At 44.6% G+C, this 14613-nt stretch overlaps 1 protein-coding gene across 1 annotated transcript in view; it reads left to right on the forward strand.

Moving 5' to 3' along the window:
- The window catches only part of CACNA1I (calcium voltage-gated channel subunit alpha1 I), a 169214-nt gene that overhangs the window by 82528 nt on the left and 72073 nt on the right, over nt 1–14613 (forward strand). The window lies entirely within an intron of this gene.

A 14613-nucleotide genomic window follows, 5' to 3' on the forward strand; every position in this document is an offset into this window, starting at 1 on the left:
AGGGAAAGCAAAGACCCTACCACAGCAGCCTTTGAGGAGGAAAGGAAAGAAGAGGAATGTTTGATAGGGGGCCCTTGGAGGCCACAGTGCTCCTCACATGCGGGTGACGTGCTGTGGTATGCTGGGAGGAAGGGTCTGCTCTAGGTGGGCACAGGATCACCGGCATATGGGGTGAAAGGCTTGGGAACCAGGGGTCTTGCTCTGCCTGGTGTCCCTGCAAGCATGGTATGTGAGTGGTGCTATCTGAAGAAATCAGTGGGGCAATGCTAAATGAAAGAGGGTGAGATCAAGTGCTTACTCCATACAGAAAAGGAAATAAGTGAAATCCATGCTACCTAGATGGGAAGGGAGTAAATTCCATTTACGTGTTTCCCTCTGTTGGCATTGCTGGCAGAAATTTGAGGAGAGAGTCTTTTGTGCATCTGATAGCAGTACCAGGAAAAAAACTCCTATGTGAACTCCTTTCAATGCCAAGGAGACTTAGAATCAAATCCTTAGATATAAAATAATCAGTGTGGAGGATTTTTCATTTCAGGTCCAAAACTGAAAGAAATTTGTTTCCTGATTTCTATACAATTGTCCTCATGAGGTGTCAGGCTGAAATGATAGTAATCTCATTAGAATATCTGATCTCAAAAGACTTCTGCTAAAGAAAGATTTTTCCATTTAGTTATAGAGAACTAATGACTATATAATGTATTTCGAGTTATAAAAGCTTGTGGTTATTAATTCATTATTCTTTGAAATTCATTAAAATTGTCTGCACTGTTTAAATCAAATCCAAGGTTCAAACTCGCCATTACATACAGACTGGAGGCTTTTATTTAACCTCAAATTTAAGCCTCAAGCTTTATGCTGATTGGTCCCACACCTGGATCACAGCTTCAGCTTACTCTGGGTCCAGATGCTGCCTTAGCCTTCTGACTAAGAGAAGCCATCCTGCCATTAGGTCTTTCATGCTTTCTCCGTGCTGGTGTGTTACATCCTGATTGGTTTTCCCTAAGGGCCTTCTCCTTTTCATGGTCCTGGACTCTCATTGCCTGCAAGGGAGGTCATAAATTTGGCTCTCAAGAAAACATCCATGATGTTGGGAAGTAATGCACTGTCTAGAAGATGTGCAGCCTCTCTCAGTTTCAAGAACAAGGACTATACTTCCCAGCCCCTTCTCTTCCCTTCCGCCTTTTGAAATGAACATCAACAAGGCAGCAAAGGTTGGAAGGATATACTGTAGCATGGAAAAGCAAAGTGCAGGCAAGGGACCGTTCTGTTGGGCGTTCCTGGGCAGAGATACCTCCATCTGGCTAGCCACATGACAGCATGTTTTATCAAAGAGCAAAATGATTATTTGCTGCTATTGCCCCAGACGGTGTTTTGGTTATATAAACCATGTATTCAGGCATTCATTTGTAGTTTTCTCCTCATTTCCTTGGAAAGCCAGAAGCTATAGTTTTAGTTAGCTGAATTCCCTCGTGTGCCCCTGCCCTGCTTGCCCCTGCTCCCCACGCAACCCAGCAGCTCAAGGAGGAAGACTCCATTGTCACTAAAAATGTTCAGTTGCCATGGCGATAGGAGCTGACATCACCAGAACTTTCTGCCCTCTTGCTCACTCCCTCCCTCAACCATCTTCAACATATTTTTTTTCAGAAAGGATTAGAAAAAAACCCCAAAACAACAGTCCGAAGTCAACGCCCTCCCTCATTGTTCCCCTCGGAGCCCCTAAAACCAAGTGAGGCAATTTGGGTTGAAGAATGCCAATGCCCTTGTGTGCACAGGCAACAGGGCTGCAGATTCAGCTTGCCGATGCTCCAGTTCCCAACTGCTCGCTGGCAACAGGAGGTTGCAAGTTCCCAGACGTTTCAAGCAGACTGTGCTTGTCACCAGCTGTCCTGGTGGGAGTCCCTTTTCCCCTGTGTTTGTGATTAGGTCTTGTCTGTCGTCATTTGTTTCCCACAGCAATGGGTGCATTTGGAGAGCTGAATCTGAGGCAACTTCAAAGGGCAGCTTCCTAAAGTTGAGAGCCTACTAAGTTTTGAAAGTTGAGATAATGTGAACACGCATCGTGTTGGAAATGCAAGCTGGTGTCTCTATGTACATGACTTCAAGAGAAAAGTAATTTATTTCTGGGCTAGTGCTCATCAGCTTTTTAAGTCAGGCAGTTCTCTAGCAAAAAAAGTGAGCAATTTCTCCTGCTTGCTCTACCCTATGAAGCAGTTGTGTTCATGTGCGGTTGGTGGTGATGCCACTGTGCCTCTGGGAAGGGCGACATCCCTTTGCATGACTCTGTCCTAAGGGTCCCTGTGCAAGGAGTGAATTCATAGAATCATAGAATTGTTTAGGTTGGAAAAGACCTTTAAGATTATCAAGTCCAACCATTAACCTAACTCTGCCATCCCACCACTAAACCATGGCCCTAAGAACCCCATCTACCCATCTTTTGAATACCTCCAGGGATGGGGACTCCACCACTTCCCTGGGCAGCCCATTCCAATGCTTCACAACCCTTTCAGTGAAGAGATTTTTCCTAATGTTCAACCTAAACCTGCCCTGGCACTACTTGAGGCCATTTGCCCTCGTCCTATCCCCTGTTACTTGGGAGAAGAGACCAACAACCACCTCGCTACCACCTCCTTTCAGGGAGTTGTAGAGGGTGATAAGGTCTCCCCTCAGCCTCCTCTTCTCCAGGCTGAACAACCCCAGTTCCCTCAGTTCCATGCAACCTGCCTGGCCTAGGGGCATGAATTTCACTGAGGCTGTGTTTGTTCTGCCTGGCAGAACAATTACAGCCAAGTGCTGTAATTAGCGATCTGTGGTGGGAATTATGTCTGTGTCTGCCCTTTTCTATGGCATACCCACAACATGTTCTGGTATGCAATTTACCTATGTAAGTAGGTTGGAAGGTTAAGGGGGCTTCATTATTTGGCCAGCGGGATGATTGTGATGACAAGTGTGTGCCCAGAATGTGTCCAAAACCTTTCTTTAATTACTTGCTGCTCGGAGTCCACTGGCTGAGGAGAGGCTGGTGTATCTTTCAGAGAACCCCCCGTCTTTGCCTCTCTCCATTATCACACTGGAGCTTGCCATGTAGATCTTGTAAGCTGTGGTCAAATCCCATCCTAGCCTTGCCTTTGATGAGAGGAATGGCGTGACTTGATATGTTTTGACAGTTTAGGATGCACTTGCAATGTTTTTTAACAGCTTTTAAAAGTGGTGGACATCAGAACAAGATACAGTACTCTGTGTAGCCACTTCAGTGTCTTCAGTGGTAATACAGTTTCTCTATTCCAGCCTGAAATGTCCCCATTCCTACAGCAAAGAATTGCAGTAGCCTATCTAATCAATTGCTGCATCTCCCTATCAATTAATTCAGCTGCTTTCTCCATTGGCTCCAAGCTCAGTTGGGTTTTTTTCCCCTCTCAGGCTCCTCTTCTGAAGAGAGAAAATCCCTTCCTATTAGTAGGAACAGCAAACTTTGTTCCCAGATGTATGCTGCTACATTTGTTCACGCTGGAATACATATTATTTGCATTTCCAAAGCAGTTCATACTGTTCTATATCGCTGACTTGTCCTCTTCATTTCTTTTTCTGTTCTCCCAAAAATATGCTTCAACTGCAAAATCCATCAATGATTTTTTTTTTTAATTTTCTGCCAGGTTGTGATAAATAAATAAAGAACAGAGCAGCAAGAATTGTGCATTACAGAAATACATCTGCTCACGAACGAGTCCCCATTTACTGTTGCATATGAGGTTTATTACTTAGCCAGTTTTTCTCCAGCTAATGTATGTCATGATTTCATATCATTCCAGCCATATCAACGTAATTACTTATGTGAACCAGACTTGTAATCTCATAAGAAATTATAGCACATTAGTTTGATGATGTCTATTTTTCCTTAAACCTGTGTTGATTATGGTTAATTTTATTACCCGCGTTTATTCCATAATCTATCAAAGCTGCATATTGGTGATTTCATTACTGTACTGTGATCAGCATCAGTCCAGTAAGCCTACTGAGATCACTGTGTTTCTAAAGTACTGGCACAGTATCAGAATTTCTCTGACCCTTGGATACTTTCCCAGTTTTCTGAGACTGATCAAAAATCATTAGTACTGGTCCAGATCTTTTCTGGCCATCTCTTTTAAGACTCTTGGATATAAATTGTTCAGGCCTACTTATCTTAGAATATCCCCATTTTGATAGGCACAGCCTAAAATACTTGATCACAGCTGGAGCTGAAACTGGCTCATTATCATCTGTGGTACACATACATCATCTGACCTTCTCCACAGAACTTTTTTTTAATTACAGTTTTCTGCCTTTTTACACTGTTCTTGGCAATTCTGTTTTCTTGTTCCAAAGATTAACTTGTACCATTTTATGTTCTTGTTCAGTTCTCTTACAAATTTTCTACAATTTCCATCTCCTAATTTATATTCAGTGGTATCATCTTCCACTCTCTTGATATGACATTGCTGCTTTTGCTTTCACTTGTGTTGTGCTACCTTTTTAGCCCGTTCAGCTTTCTTGCCTCTCTTGAAACTTCTTGGATACCTGATAAATATTCCTAAACACCACTTGACTGTCATCCACAGTTCGTGAATTGAAGTCTTTATCCTGACCAGTTTGATGCATGGCTGTTTCCGTGTGGTTTCAACTTCATGAATATGACCTCTCTAATCCACCAAGTATATCTAGTACTGTTGATGACCTTACTTGATTTGTACATGAGATATGTAATTCAAGTAGTCCTAGCTTTAAGTTCTATGATTAAAAAAAACCCAAAACAAAACACTTAATAGACAGTCTCTGTATCTTCTATCCTTGAATGTAATTTTCCTTGAGTTGTAAGGCACATCACTGTAAATGCTGGAAAACTGCAAGAACATTTAGGTGTCCCCAAGACATGATGCTCAAATTCAACTCTTTCAGATGGACAAGGGAAGCGTTTTTCTCTTATGAATTACAGACCAATACCAAGTCAGCCTAGTCAGCCTGTTTCAGTTTGATCTGGACATACGTAATTGCATTCATAGGATAATTCATGTTGGAAAACCTTGTGAAGTATCTGGTCCAATGGAGGGTCAACAACAAACTCAAGTTAGGTTGTTCAGAGTTGTCTGGTCAAGTCTTGAAAACCACCACAGACAGAGACTGCACCATCTCTCTGTGCCCCAGCCCCACTGCTGATTTATCCCTGTAACAAGTCTGAACCTCCCATCCCTGCTTGGATTTATGTCCATTGTGTCTTGTTCTCCTGCCATGCACCACTGTGAAGAGCCTGGCTTCATCTCTTTACTGGCCTCCTCATAGATACCAAGTTGCTGCTGCTAGGTCCCTCCAAAAATCATCTCCTCTCCAGGTTGAGCAAGCCCCTATCCCTCAGCCTCTCCTCGCAGGGCAAGTGCTCCAGCCCCTGAGCATCTTGGTGACCCTCCACTGAAATTGCTCCAGTTTTATTAAGATATTTCTTATATTGCAGGCCACAAAACTGAATATGCTATTCTAGATGTGGTCTACCAAAGTGCAAAGTAAATCCCTTCCCTCATCTACTGGCTGCACTCCTGTTGGTGCAGCTTGGTATGCCATTGGCCTTCCTCGCATGGACCATGTTGCCTGCTGTCCCCCAGGACCCACAGGTCCTTTTCAGCAGAGCCACTACCCATCAGTCCTTAGGCAGCAGCTCAGTCCAGCACAGGCGCAGGACCTTGCATTTGTCTGTTGAATTTCATGAGGCTCCTGTCAGCCCATTCCTCTAGCCAGGAGGAATTCTCTACTTTATATGGCAGAAAATTAATCCATAAGTATTCATTTCCAAATTGTCACTGATTCTGTACTAGAAAATGCCATTTTTGACAGTGTGCTACTCCCCCTCCCTTTCTGTCCACTTGAGCATCCCTAGCTAGGTTAAAATCATTGATTTTAATATTCCTTTCATGCAGATCTTCCCACCAGGCTTTCTTAATACCATTTAGGCTGTTTATGCTCATAAAATGAACAATTTGTATTCTCTTTATTACTCAGGCCCCTGGCACTGGTATATAGACGATACTGGTTTTCTCCTCTTTACATCTTTTACTGCCTTGATTAGTTTTGTTCTTAACATGGAGGCTTTGTAAGAATTAACTTTTTTCCTAATTTCATCACTTTCCTCTTTGGTCTTTCATTTAACAATGTCCTAACTGGTCTGTCTCTCAGTTCCCTACAAACTAATTCTTCTAATGAAATAGCAGTTAATATTTCTGCTTCTTCAGGGGTAGTCCAGTGGTCTGCAAGTCTCCTGCCCTATGTGGCTGGCCAAGCCAGCAGTATGTTACCAGTTTCTTCCATCATCTCCTTTGCCTGTTGGCCAGGATGGGGTCAACAAGGAGCTCAGCTCAATATTTCTTGTCCATCTTCTTCAGAAATTGTCTATAACCTGTGGCATATCATGATAAGAAAAACAATTAATTTCAAAATGCATCATCATGGGTAAATATTGTCCTGGAAGTTTGAAAGCTTTCCTAAGTTTGCTTTTTTAATCTCTTTTCACTTATAGTATGGTAGCAGAGCTGTCTTGATATCCTAAGTTCTTTTCCAAACCATCCTTTCCTTTCTGAGTAGTTATGCAGCCTTTGGAGAGGGTTTTCTGGTATCTTTGCACAGCTGGATATCCCTTTGCGGGCATGCCTGGTAGACCCTTAGATTGAGCAGAACATTTCTTCTAGCTCCCTGTGCCTTTTGGCCAGCTAGCTTCTTCAGGAGTGCTTTGTGCAGCTTCCACACTGGGAGCTTGGAAAGTGACTCAGATAATATTATTATTTGTATCTTCTCTCTCTGATAGTTATCTACTGCCCTTGATTTCTGCTTTCTCTAATTCCGTAGATACTGAGTCCTTTCTTCCATAAACCTGCAAGGATGCTGCTTCCCGAATCCATCCGCCCAAGCTCTTTTCAAACCTATGCAGCATCAGTGCGTGTACCTCTGAATCCTGACCCTCTCCTTACTGGGAAGCCACTGGTTTACACCTATGGACCCCAGCTCATCTCTCTTCATATAAGCCCAGGAAAGGGGGCTGGCAGCTCTCTGAAGGATGAGAGGTACCCCTCAGCCTCAAATGCCCACCCATTCCTAGGAAACAAAATTGGCACCGCGCGGTGCCCTTCCATGCCGGGAAGATGCCGCTTAGCCTGAAATACTCTGGCTGGCCTTAATCTCGCAAGATGGGGAAGTGTGTTGCCAATCTTCTGCTTTCTCTTTGCTTTTAATTAACTATGGTCCTTCAGGGACCTGGCCAGAATTTGCATAGTTATGACTTTAAAATCTCAGACCATTAAATACTTATTAGCAGCAGTGTAAACAGCAGAATGCTCAGAAAATCCTAGTTAGCTAATCTTCAGTGCCAAATGAAAGTTTCTCTAAAATTATGGGAAGTTAAAGAAAACTGTAATAAATACAGCAATTAGGTGTTTCAAGCAGTGATCAGATAAAGATGGAAACCAGCAAGCAGCAGGCTAAATAGCATCTTAACCAAAGGCAGAAATATCAGAAGTACAGCCCTCCCCCCCAACATGCACTCACTTTTTCCTCCTTAATGATACTAATTATTTCATTTGCTTTCTCCTAGTAAAACTATCCATAGATGTGCAACATATTGAAATGAAAGCAGTCATCAAAATGAAATGAATCACACCAGAGAAGAATCAAAACAAGGAGGCAGTGGTACCCTGCGTGTGTTATGTGTAGTTCTCAATTATTGCCTCTGATTTTTTGCCTCCCTAAAAGCTTATTCCCTACCATGTGAATCTTTAGCTTTATTAAAAAAAAAAAAAGGCAACATCAGCAGGCTTGCAGGACCAAGCTGCAGACACCCTTTTTTTTTTCTTTTTTTTTCCCTAAGCAATGAAATACAGAGCTCAGAGCCTGTGTTCAGACTCCTGGTTTTCAAAAGTGAGGCCCCGTCACTCGTCTTCAGTCATCTGAGCTTGGCGAGTCCCTCTGGCTTTCTTATCGCAGTGTGAAAACCTGCTTATGTCTTTTCGTATCATGTCTCCGAAACTATTAAGAAACTCTGACGTTTTCTCTTAGTACACAGTTTGGAGAGAAATCTGAGTGTTCAGGGGTGTGAAATAATCACATTCCAGGCAGCAAGGGACCAGTCTCTCAGGCTTGTGGAAGCTTTCAGCAGCTTTTGCTTGCATAGCAATTAAAAAAAAAAAAGGTAAAAAAGAAAAAGTTTTGTACTGGAGTAGGGGGGACAGTTGCAGGTTATTTTTTTTAAGAGTACTAAGCATCATAGCTCTGGAGCTGACTGTGTAAGTAGTAATTGATCTATCACTCCCCAAAGAAATGTCTCATTTTTTACTAACAGAACTATAGCCTCTTTAATTATTATTTTTTTTATAAAGGGGGGAAAAAAGGGTGTGATTTTTGCAGCCCTTGTTTTACTAGAAAGGGATTTTTTTTTTTCTTTACTTCTATCTCCCAGCTTTTATGTCAGCAGAGAGTTGTCTTTTTGCAGCGTGATGAGCTCTAACTTTAAAAGACATAAGCAGGCCTACTTAGCTGAGTACACTGTGGTTTGCAGAGCGATTTAGAGGCCTGCTGTGTAATGTCAGGCCACGTCCCATATGATGTTTATCCACCCTTTTTACAGTAGGTGTTGAAAGGAGACCAGCTCATCTATTTAGGGTGTATTTTGAAACCTGACCCCCAGAGGCACCAAACTGTGCAAAATGTGTGCAAATGGCTGCAGGGCTTGCTCTTCAAGGATGCATCAAGAGAGCTGATAGCAGCTTCAGTGCTGGGGGATGCCTGGCAGCCCCGTGCCTCCTGCGCCACGGAGCAAGCTATGTTCATATAGCAAAAGACCAGGTCCAAATCACCCATCAGCTGGGAAACAGAGTGTCCATGAGGACAATATTTTAAGGAGGAGTCCGTAGGCGACTGCAGCCTTGATGCGGCTGCAGGGGTTGCATGTGCTTAGCACACCCCATGTGGGCTGGTGCCCCGTGCTGTCTGAAGCCCCTGCCCGTTCCCAATGCACCGGTAAAGGTTGTACCTTCTTGCAGCTGTGAGCAAGTGAAGGAAATGGGGGCATGAGCCACAACACAACTCTTTAAGCAGGGGAAAGGGGACACCTAGAAAGAGTCTTTAATTTCCGCCATAGCCCCCAGGACCTCTGGGGGCAAGTGAGGCTCTGGCTCCAGCTGTACAGCAAAAGGGCTGGCATAGTGCATGCTGGCATCTTAAAAACTAGATCCCACCTGGGAGCCCTGCAGTCCTAGGGCTGGCAAATAGCCTGTTTGCTGGCGCTGTGTGTTTTTTCTCTCTGCTGGTATGTGTGAGTCCTGTAGTTGCAGACTTGGGGTGGAATCTGTAGCCCTCCTCTATTGCCCAGCATCTGGGCAAGCCTTATCAAAATCTCTTGGCTCTGCTTCTGACATCTCCAGATGAGTTTGCGAGAGATTGGATTCACCCCTTACCGGTGCCTGCCTGCTCAGAGCTCTCCTTGTATACAAGCTAGGGCATGCCCAGCCTTAGCAAGGGCTGACAGGAGGTGTCTTGAATGCCACATGTGCCCCACGCTCTAGCTGTGTGCTCTTCCTCCTGCCTCCTTGCTGTGGCTCCAGTGCTGATGGTCCCCACTATCCAGGCAGCTGTGGGTATCAGTAAGTGGATTTTGCTGCCTGTCCTCCATTTTTTGCACACCACAGATTCAGCTAATAGAGCCCTATTCTCCATGTCCCCTGCCCACTGCTACATCTCTGGCCGCTGAGGGCCAGACTATGGATCTAGCGATGCATGTGCTTTTTAATTTCCTTTCATCCGTGCCGCAGGAGGCGCAGATTCATTAATATAAGAGGGGACATATGGAATCATTGGAGTACGTTGTCTAGTGAGAGGAGTGGCTTTGCTCCTTTCTGTTGTAGCCACAGTCTTCGAAGCCAGAGCAGAGGAGTGAGACCTTCCTCTCATCCTGGTGTGTTATACAGAGGTGGGAGGGTTTAGGGGTAAATCAGTCTTCCACCACCACCCCACAAACTGCAGGTGGGAGTTGTGAGCTGTGGGATGGCTCACACATGGCTTACTTATCAGGGGGATGGACACTTTGGTAAACGGAGAGAGGTCAGCTCCAACATTTGGTGCTGATATCTGAATTAAAAATTCAGACAGGGAAAACTGGCAGACTTAGCCTTATATTTTCCCTGTGACTGGATCTTCAAAGTGGTAGAAATTCCGGTTTGTGGAATTTGATGGCCAAATCAAGGAGCCGAGGACAGAAAGGCATAGTCTTGTACACAGAAGAGATTGGTTAAATCACATCTAGTCATGGTATAGGTACACATCAGGCTTAGACCCCTGGCACAGCTGAGAAGCTGAAGGAATTCAGGGCAGAGAGCAAGCAAACAATCTTCTGCCTTGGTTACCCTAGGTGCTCACAGATGCAAGGACCAAATAAAAGTCCCCAGGCAGGAAAAGCTTCACTTTGCACAGAGACTCCATAGCAAGCCTGAAATTACAGCTAGTCACAGCCACGAAGTTTCTGGCTTCAGTGCCAAACCCAAATTTATTGGACAAAGAAATATGAATTGATTAGACTGCAGTTAATTAGATTTCATTTGAAAACCCCTATCAGAGAAGGGGAATTAGGCAGCTTTTGAATTTGACAAAAACATACTGGCTTTGTGTCCTAAGAAAAATACTGCCTTGGTATTTTTCATGAATGCTTCCAGAATATGTTTTAAATATTATTTCTTGGCTGCTAATTTTCAGCAAATAGAAGTTCAGGAGCTAAGATTAGGAAAGTTAATAAGTATTTAATAAAGGTATAAGGCGATGTATATGTGAAGAGGTGAATGATTGTGTTTGAACTGTTTTCACTGTGGATTTAATTGAATGTAATTGCGAGGAAGCTGCTAGCCAGGCACTGCCTAAGTACAATATCTTGGGTTACACGTACAGCAAGATCAAGTCTGAATTTTCTGGACTCCTTACATGGTTTTCATATTCTCGCTATGCCTATTTTAAATAGTCCTTAGGTTTTTGTTTCTTCATCCTGCTGGTCAGTCTGCTGTCCCGTGCCTGGCACAGAGCCACGCTGGCTGTGCACTGCTGTTGCTGGGCAATGGGCATCGCTCTTCTTCCCTGAGTTTCATTGCTGCTGGAGAAGCGGAGAGTGCCAAGACACATCCAAGCCCACTCTCGAGCTCACAGGTGAAGAGGAGCAGAAGAAGTGCCAAGCTGTAGCTGGTGAAAATATTCTGCTGTTGTTGAGACCCCCTGAGCAGGGAAGGTTTGCGATGCTGGTGGTTTGCATGCCCCCTTGTCCCTGTGTGCTCACTGTTTGTTCCAGTGGCTTGGCATGGGATGGGGTGCAGCAGACCAGGCACTTTCTGGACAGGGTCAATGTGCTAACAGATTGTTCACTTGTTCCCTTGCACTAGCTTCGTCTCACCTCTGTTAAACTTAAGGTTTCTTGTGTGTTCAGCCAAGCAGACATACTTGGGTATAGGCTAATGTTTATCAGCAAGGCAGAGATTAAGTCAGAGGAGGAAGCAGGAAGATGATCATTAGGGAAAGGGACAAAAGGAATAAAGAGGAAGGTGGAAGATGAAAGAAAGGATTGGTGAGGGAATTGAAGGATATGAGACAAAATAGAAAAAGATGAAGGAAAGGGAAGGGGCAAATGGAAAACCTGGAAGTTAAGGAGGAAGAAAAATGAGACATGGAAATGTTGCAGGCAGGCATGAGTCAGAGGGATGTAAGGAGAGAGAGGGGGTAGGGAGGAGGTGGGATACCTTGAGAGTGGGGAGGGAGGCAGAGCTCGAGTGGAGAGGCATCCCCCACCAGGCATCCCCCACCAGGCATCCCCCCTGCTTCTGCAGGATGAACCCCATGCGTGCAGCCAGTGCCCCTGTCCCATTTCCCACCCCGTCAGTGTTCCCACCGTGCATCAACATTGAGCCGTGTGGTGCGGGGATGGTGCATGCATCAATCCCCTCTCCTTCCAGAATAGTTTCATGTGGAAAGTTTTGAAGAAGAAAATCTCTAGCGAGGGAAGAAGAAGAATTACTGTATAAATTCAATTATCTTGACAGCTCAGTGCTCAAATTCCATCATAGATCAGGAGTTTCTCTCTCGTTTAGCATAGTTCCAGCTTCCTAACCTGCCCCTGCACTCGTCCACCCACGCCAGAGGCCACAAAATACTTCAGCTGTGCCAGAAATGAACTGCCATTTCCCTTGGGAGAGATGTGTTCCCCTCTGCCCCATCACGATGAGGGGAAAGGAGAGCTTGCAACCAGCACAGACTTTTTTTTTTTTTCCTTTCTCTCTTTCGCTTCCTAGACTTCATCCAACTGCCCCTGGACCTTAAAGGCACTAAAGCTTTTACAAACAAGACATGCTTAAAGCAGCCAAGAATGAAGGGAGAACTAGATGAAGGGCAGTCAGGTCACGGGGGCTACCCTTGCTCATGGCACAAAGGAAGGATAAGGAGCCTGGAAAGCTCCTGGAGGTTAATAAGGAGGCAACCGTTTGGGGCTAGCTTTAATGCTTCCCTGCTCTTGGTTTATGAACACCCAACAAACACACGGCTCCCAGGTTGCTGGTGTGATAAGGATCCAAGCAGTGAATCCACCATCACAAGATCTTGAGACACAGACAAGGGAAAACGTGAACATCCTAACCTAAATATGCTGCCAGTTTCTGGCTGATCACTTTTTGTGATGTGCCCTTTTGACACTATGTCAACCTGTTACCCCTTCTGTATGTGGCAGTAGGAGATCAGATACAGCCCAAACCTAGAGGGGTTACATGTGTAGGGTTTCCAGGCAGCAGGGAGCAGGGCTGGCTGGAGAAAGATAAGAGCAAAACCAGCTGGGCTGGCGATCCCTGAAATGCTACAGATGCCCAGAGACTCCAGCAGGGTTGCTTAGAGATCCCTTTTAATTAGAAAAAGGAGGCAATGTTTGGATTCCTTGGTTTTACCTACCCAGAAAATATGGGTTTTTTTGTTAATCAGTGGAATTTAATTTCACCTCGCTTAGCTGCAGTCCATCGTGGTGTGGACATGCTACCCTTGTGCAAAGAGAAGTGTGAACATAAGCTGATGCTAAAGCCATCACTAGGAACAAAACAGTGAGAACGAGTGGCCCCAATGTAAAATTGTACTGGAATTGTGTTGGAGTTGTTCTAGATATCATTTACGTGACTACAATAGGTATAGCTCATCCACAGGGATGTAAGCATCCTGGATGTGTCTCTGTTATTACAGCCAAGACCAGGAGGCCTCAGGAAGAACCGTGGGCAGAAGGGGTCTGCTAAGCGAGCTGAAGCCCTGGGGCCTGCTAGGTCTGAGCTCAGTTTTGTTAGAAGTTGCTCTCTGAAAAACTTAATGGTTGATCTTCTCTGACCCGTCCTTGGGAACAGCCTTCTGTTCCCCTTGGCAGTGATTGACGGTTCAGCGTTTTTTCCTAGCTAAACTGGAATGTAATCACAGCAAATCTGCAGCCACCAAGGGCTGCAGGAGGCTGGCTCGCTGGCTGTAGGAGCTGCACAGTTACAGCCAGGGTAGCATTCGTCTTGCTCCTTTGATGATTATTACTTTTCTAGAGACACATGAACCTATATTCCACCATATAGGTCAAAAGGTAGGAGAGGGCAGCAATGTGCCCCTACTTAAAGTGACACCCATTGTAATGCTAGCCACAAGAGGAGAAAACTCGAACAGTTTGTAAATGGAGGTTCTCTTTTTAAATGAATTTTGCATGGCTAAGTCTAACAAAAGATGTCACCTCTGCCCACCAATTTCATCTTGGCCCTAGCTCTGTGCTCAGTTTCTGTGAGGGTCACGGTGTTCTTCAGGACTTCTCATTTGGTCACTTGCAGTTCAGAAAAGACCACTTTTAGAAATTAGATGTATTTGGGGGGCTATTTACTTATTTGGCATCTGACAGAATGTGTTTCGGGTTGTTCTGCTACTGCTCAAAAATAAATTTTTTGCCTTCAGAGGTCTGACCTCAACCCAGTGCTCTAGGGGATGTGTTTTTTTTTAGGAGAGGGAAGGATGTTCTACAGGACTTCACCAAGCTTGGAGACCTTTTTGTTCCTGTGCATAAGCCTACCTGCTATAACCAACTGCAGCGTAGGGACTCCTTCAGTCATGAAGTGGCCTCTGTGTGTCAGGTCTCTGCGCTGTGAAGAGATGTTAGCCTGTGTCCTGGGAGCAATATAGCCGTGACTGTATGGTGCTTTGCCTGTAACTGTGGTTCCAAAGTTTCAGTAGGTTTGTCTAATTCTGGACTGACAACTCACTAAATGGGGCAGTCTTGCTTTATGCTTTTGGAGCAAGGTTGATCAGTGCTTACTCAAGGCCCTTTGCACTGTGTTCATTTGCACCCCACAGTCATGTGCTTTGCATGACGTTCCCATGTCTGTGCATTTATATCAGTAAGTGGGTTTCCTCCTTTATACATAATTCCCAATTTCACTTGATGGGATCCCAAACCTCTGCCTATCACTAATGCTTTTTCTGTAAGCTAAGTATTGCTGCTTGGTTTGGGGTGGGGTTTTTTTGGGTTGCATTGTTTTGGGGGTGTGAATATTTTGATTATCTGCATGAAATCCCTCCTCT

The sequence above is a fragment of the Egretta garzetta genome, unplaced genomic scaffold, assembly GCF_000687185.1.
Source record: "Egretta garzetta isolate BGI_Z169 unplaced genomic scaffold, ASM68718v1 scaffold51, whole genome shotgun sequence".
NCBI lineage: Eukaryota > Metazoa > Chordata > Aves > Pelecaniformes > Ardeidae > Egretta > Egretta garzetta.